Source organism: Sus scrofa, chromosome 8 (genome assembly GCF_000003025.6).
Source record: "Sus scrofa isolate TJ Tabasco breed Duroc chromosome 8, Sscrofa11.1, whole genome shotgun sequence".
Taxonomy (NCBI): domain Eukaryota; kingdom Metazoa; phylum Chordata; class Mammalia; order Artiodactyla; family Suidae; genus Sus; species Sus scrofa.
Window position 1 is genome coordinate 6,074,774 of NC_010450.4, and position 6,535 is coordinate 6,081,308.

At 52.4% G+C, this 6,535-nt stretch overlaps 1 protein-coding gene across 2 annotated transcripts in view; it reads right to left on the reverse strand.

Annotated features, from left to right (window-relative positions):
• Window positions 1–6,531, reverse strand: part of ZBTB49 (zinc finger and BTB domain containing 49) — a 30,353-nt gene extending 23,822 nt beyond the window's left edge. The window contains exon 1 of one of the 2 annotated variants that reach the window (XM_003128851.6): window positions 6,408–6,531. The gene's annotated coding sequence lies outside the window, so the exon portion shown is untranslated. The remainder of the gene's footprint in view (window positions 1–6,407) is intronic. The other variant, XM_013989281.2, reaches the window with a different exon arrangement.

Below are 6,535 nucleotides of genomic sequence, written 5' to 3' on the forward strand. Positions count from 1 at the left end.
GGCCGGCTTGGGAGCCTGGGCCCACCACTCACCAGGGCCATGACCGGTCGCGTGACTTCTCCGAGGCCTCCTTGCCTCCTCCTCCCTCACGGGTTACTGAGATAATTCTGAGAACCCAAGTGTACACCTAGACTACCCCCAGTACACACTAAGTATTTTCAACAAATGTTATCTGGAAGAAACGCCTGGAGAGCTTGTTAAAATACAAGTTCCTGGGAGTTCCCACTCTGGCTCAGTGGTAATGACTCCAACTAGGATCCATGAGGATGTGGGTTTGATCCCTGGCCTCGCTCAGTGGGTTAAGGATCTGGCATTGCCGTGAGCTGTGGTGTAGGTCACAGAGGTGGCTCGGATACCCTGTGGATGTGGCGTTGGTCGGCAGCTGTAGCTCTGATTTGACGCCTAGCCTGGGAACTTCCATATGCTGTGGGTGTTGCCCCAAAAAGCAAAAAACAAAACAAAATGCAGGATGCTGCGGCCAAGGCATCCCATGGCAAGCAGCCACTGGTTCTGAGCAGGTGGACTGCAGGCCTCCGGTTCAGAAACTTCCTGTCCTGTGAACACTTTACTCACACCCGGCCCTCCCACCGCCCAGACAAAGCCCACTCCCCTAACAGGGCTCAGCTGAACTGCTGCCCACTCCTGCTGCCTTTCCTGCCTCATTCCTTCTCCACTCTTCCCTCCTGGAGTCTAACTCTGGGGGTTACGCCTCTGTGATCTTACTGCATAAATATTTCTGTAAGATAACTTGTCATGATGTCCCATCATCTGTGTCTCCAACTCTGCTGTGAGTTACTAGGGTCCGTCTCACTCACCAGACCCTCCACCATCAGCTCGCACGCGCTGACCTCCGCTGGGGGCTAATGATGCTTCGTAACGTTAACAGTCCCTGCAACAGCGCTTCTAAATCCTTCCCTTTCTCTTCACTCTCAATGTCTGTCTCTTTCTTCCATGAAAATGACTGAGACCCTGACTTCATTAAGAAGGCTGGGTCCAGGGATAATTACTAACCAGAGCATCTTTGAATTCTTTTTTCAATTACAAATTCCCCCCACCCCATCTCCATCCCTTCAGCCTCCCAGGACCAAGCGTGCCTTCTCCTCCCAAAGCAGATGTAACCCCTCCTGCCTCCTCTAGGACTCTGCTTCATCACCTTTCACTGCTCCACTGGCTCACCAGCGCCTACCAACACACCAAGACAGGAAGACCCTCTTTTTTGTTGGAAAAAAAAAAAAATCAAAACCAAACAGGACAACCTTTCCCCCAGGTGCCTCCAGTCCTCACAGGCTCTCTCACACTTGCAAAATAGGCACCTACACATCCTGCTTTGCTTTCTTCCGCCTCCTTTCCTACCTTATAGGCCGCTGCTGGGCTCACTCTGCTGACCAGACTTTCCCAGAGGCCTGCCCTCAGGCCCACCCACCCCAGCTTTCCCGCAGCAGGTGGAGGTGCGACGACCCACCTCCAACTTGAAATTCCTCCTTCCCAGGATGCTCCTGGCCCTCTACTCCCTGAAGTGTTCCTTCTCCAGGTTGTACTTCTTCCTCTGCGAGCCCCCAAATGCTAATGTCCCTTAAGATTCAGCACCTGGCCCTCTACTTGTCGCTTTGACAATCACATCTATTCTTGGCCTTCATCTGCTCTAAGCAGACACCTCCAAAATTTGAAACTAGAGCTTCAAACACCAGTTCCAAATGCCCAACTTTCTGCTGAACGTCTCTAACCGTATGACCTCAACTCAGAATCTCCAAGCTCACCCCCCCAGCTTCCCCCACCCCTAGGTGCGCAGAGACCTCAGTTTCTGACATGTAGAGGTAGAGTTGGGGCTACTGGCATGGTCCCCGGGTTTGAGATCTTGGTGGGGTTCAGAGAACACTGAGACTAGAGATGATGTCATCTATAAAGAGCAACACTGGAGCCCTGGGAGCGTATACATCACCCCGAACAAAGACGCAGAAAGGGGGGTTCCCACCATGGCACAGTGGGTTAAGAACCTGACTGCAGAGGCTCGGGTCTTCCTGCAAAGGTGCTGGTCCATCCCCGGCCCAGGGCAGTGGATTAAAGGATCCGGCGTTGCCCCAGCTGCAGCTGGGATTCAATCCCTGGCCCGGGAACTTCCATATGCCACAGGTGTGGCCGAAAACAACGACAACATAAAACTCTCCTCCAAAAACTTAAATGTTAAAATACAGCAAATATTCTGAATCTGCATTAGACAGTCTCTAGCTATACAGAATGACATGAGTAGTTATGAGCCATTCCACAATTTAACTAAAACATCATAACTCTTCTCTATTATTTTGTATAGTCCATCCTAATTGCCTCAGGATGTCAATCCTGTACTTCCTCCAATAAGATTATCAAAAGCTCCAGAAAAAGACTTTGCATCTTTTATTTCTTATGTGCCCTATGAATACGAGCTGTCAGGACTAATGTATCGTGTACTTAGTAATAATAACAGCACATTTATCAAAAGTTTCCTCCATGCCAGGCAGTATTCTAAGCCCTTGACACATATTAACTCACTTCTCAGAGTAACTGTACCACTGGCCTCATTTTACAGAGGAGAACAGTGAGGTATGTGGCGGGGCAGATTAAAGAAGGCCACAAGTTCTCTGGCACTCCTCCTGAGGGGAGGTGGGATCTAGGTCTCCTCTCCTTGAATCTGAGCAGCCTCTGCCTCGATCAATAGAACAGGTGAAAGGGAGGGTGTAAAGCTGGGCTCGTTTCTGGGCTCAGGCCCCATGAGCTGACAGCTTCCATCTTCTACTTTTTCAACACTGGCTCTAGAAGGCCTGAGTCGGCAGGAGGGCAGTAAGATGCTCAGCTGGAGAGAACACAGGGGGCAGAAGAAGGGCTCAGCCGAGCCCAGCCTTCCAGCCACCCCTTCCCAGTCCCAGAGACAGGAGCAAAGTCACACTGAATGCTCCAGACCAGCCCCACCTCCAGCTGAACACACTGCCAGTCCACACCACGTGGAACTGAGGAACTGCCCAGCGGAGCCCTGCCTGAATTCCTGACCCAAGAAACTGTGATTTAAATAAATCAGTTTTTAATGCACCACGTTTTGGAATTGTTTGACAACAGCAGTAGATAACCTGGCCAGAGCTACAGAGGACAGAAACAGCTAAAAAGAAACAGGTCATCAACAAGGGGCAGCACTGGGATTTAAATCCAGGGAATTTGACTCCAAAGCCCCCAGGCTTAAGCACCTCCCTGCATCACAAGCAACGGCTCAGAGGCCTCCCTTGGATCAAGTCAGGGGCCTCTTCAGTCTCTCACCTGTGCCTGATTATCCAGGTGACGCCAGAGATAGGCAGCAACGTAGAGCACGGCACACGCGAGGATGAAGGCGTGCCACACGGGTGTTATGCTGTGATACAAGAGCACGGGGCTCTGTCTTTGCAGCTAACTCACTTTGTGACAAGGAATGAAAATCTTCTGTCTTGTGGACCAGTGTATCTTTGGTATCTAGAACAGTGCCTTGGCCACAGTAGGTGCTAAATACAGGGCTTACGGATGGATGGAGACTCTGGGCCTAGGTTTTCTCATCCGTGAAAATGGAGGGGGCCCCCCATTGGGTTAGATCATCTTTAAGGTATCTTCCTGTGCTAAATGCTACAAGTCTTATACCAAGAATGGGATGCTGGAAAGATGGACTGAATGATGGCATCGAAAGGAATGGAAATATGGGAAAAGAGAAAAAGGAAAATACAAGAAAAAGCTTAGGAGTTTCCATCGTGGCACAGCAGAAACAAATCCGACTAGGAACCATGAAGTTGCGGGTTCAATCCCTGGCCTTCTTCAGTGGGTTAAGGATCTGGTGTTGCCATGAGCTGTGGTGTAGGTCACAGACATGGCTCGGATCTGGCGTGGCTGTGGCTGTGGCGTAGGCCGGCGCCTATAGCTCCAGTTAGATCCCTAGCCTGGAAACCTCCATATGCTGCGGGTGTAGCCCTAAAAAACAAAAACAAAGAAAAAAGCTTAAACAGATGTAAATAAAGATGTGCTTCTAAAAGGAACAAGAGCCAAAATGGAATTTTATTCTGTAGAGAGGTCTCCTAGAGCAAAAGGCTTTCTGTTCTGTGGGCCAATTTACTAACTGGCCAAACACCAAAGGGAAGAATTACAGAAGTCTGTCCAGTGAGGCTGTTGAAAGATTACTTCTCCGAGGGTCCACAGATCACACACCTCAGCACTGTGCTTGCCTTAGAGGGGTCCCACCTTCCTCTCTGGCCATGATGTTTTTCAAATGACTTAATCCCTGCCCCCCCCCACCCCCGCCAACCTATCCCTGATGACAAAAGCACTGGCTACCTGCAAACGAGCCTGGACTCCTGTCTTGACTTTATGATGACTCTACGATGCTATGCGGACCAATACAGTTAAAAGTGTGGCTACTATGTGCAAGACACTGTGGTCTTAGGATGGAAGGTTCCTTGCCCTCCACAGGCCGTGTCTCAGGGTCTGCATCATTCACTTAACTTTACAGTGTCCACGCCATGCCAGGCACTGAGGCACGATGGTGAACAGCTCAGATGTGGTCATCCTCCATCTACATCAAGTGTCAGTTCAGTGGAAGAAACAAGAATAGCACTGTCCTGGAGATATTAAATGGGGGAGGCACAAATTAATCTGGGGGACAAGGATCAGAAGAAAAGTTTCTTGGAGAAGAGACATCTATGCTGAAACCTGAAAGTTAAGTTTGCCAGGGAAAGAGCAAAGAGAGCTCACTCTGATTTTTCAAGGGGAGCAAATGAAAAAAAAAAAAAGATGCTGGAGAGCACAAATAACGATGCAGGACACAGGTGCCCTGCACATAAATCCACCCCAAGCACCCAGCTTTTAAACCCCTTCACCATTCTGTCACTGCTGTTGGAGAAGATTTCCTTCTTTGCCCATTCTGGCAAATTCTTTCTTTTATGGACCAAACTGTGTTCCCCCCAAATCCATACGACAAAGTTAACCCCCAGTACCTCAGCGTGACTGCGTTTGGAGATGCGGCTTTAAGGAGGAGATTAAGTTAAAATGGGAGTTGGGGGTGGACCCTTAGCCAATCTGACTGATATTCTCATAAGAAGAAATCCAGGGAGTTCCCGTCGTGGCTCAGTGGTTAACGAATCCGACTAGGAACCATGAGGTTGTGGGTTTGATCCCTGGCCTTGCTCAATGAGGTTAAGGATCTGGCGTTGCCATGAGCTGTGGTGTAGGTTGCAGGGCAGCTCCCCAACCAGTCAGTCAGTCACTCCGGGTGGCCTTGCTGTGGCTCTGGCATAGGCTGGCGGCTACACTCTAATTGGACCCCTAGCCTGGGAACCTCCATATGCCGCGGGAGCGGCCCAAGAAATGGCAAAAAGACAAAAAAAAAAAAAAAGAAGAAGAAATCTGGACGCAGCCACCAAGAAACCAAGGATGGGCATATAGGTAGAAGGGACCACGTAAGAATGCAGCCAGAAAGCGGGCATCCAGGGGCCAACAAGAGGCACCCTCAGAAGGAACCAAACCTGCTGACACCTTGCTCTTGGACTTCTAGTTCCCACAGTGTGCGAAAATAAATGCATTTTGTTCAAGCTCCCCCCGCCCCCGCCCACCCCACCCTCCGGCCAGGCTATGGTATTTTGTGATGGTGGCCCTCGCATACATTCTTACACCCTCCGTTCCAGGCCCAACACTGCGCACCTCCAGAGCGACACCCTCCTTAGGGCTAATGCTTCTCACGATTCCCTGTTTACACCCCGTTCAACTTTCATTCATCATTTAAGCAGCTCACAACTTGGGCAACCACTGCTGTGCGCCGGGCCTGTCTCCAGGGCTAAGAAGAGCAGCCAAGCGATGAAGCGGCAGGCGCTCTACTGAGTGCTTTAGGTTCACCAACTCATGAAATCCTACAAGAACCGCACGAAGGAGGTACTCTTACTACACCTGTTTTAGAGACGCGGGACCGCGGCACAGAGAAGTCGCATGGCAGTGAGACCCGGCCGGGCGCTCCGTAGTCTCAGCACTACTCTCAAGTGCACTGCGATGGAAGGAGCCGGGAGTCGGTCGGGAAGGGACCCGCAGCTTCCCGCGGGCGCAGCCCCGGCGGCCGGGAGCAACGAGCGGGAGGAGGCCGGGTGGGAACGCGGGTGGGGCTTCCAGGCCGAGGGAGCTGCAAGGGGGGTAGGGCCCCGCTCCAGGACCCTGACTCGGCCTTGGCGTTTCTGAGTTAGAGCACGGCGCGGCCGCAGGCTAATTCCCGCGCGACCCGGCAGCTGCACTGACTCTCGCGCTGCCCCAGGATGCGCGAGGGGCGGCGGGTCCCTGCCCTGCCCGGCCCTGAGGCGCCCAGCCGGACTCCGAAACGCTCCCACAGCGCCGGCCCTGCAAGCCCTCGCGAGGCCGGCCTCCCGACCCGGCGCCCACCTTACCCTCGGAGGCCGCTGCCCGCCCCGCCGCCTCCTCTTCACCTGCGGCCGCCGCCCTCAGCGCAGCTCGCGGGGCAACGCCGGCAGCGGAACCATCCCGACAACGCCCCCTCCGCCGCCGGCCCCGCCCT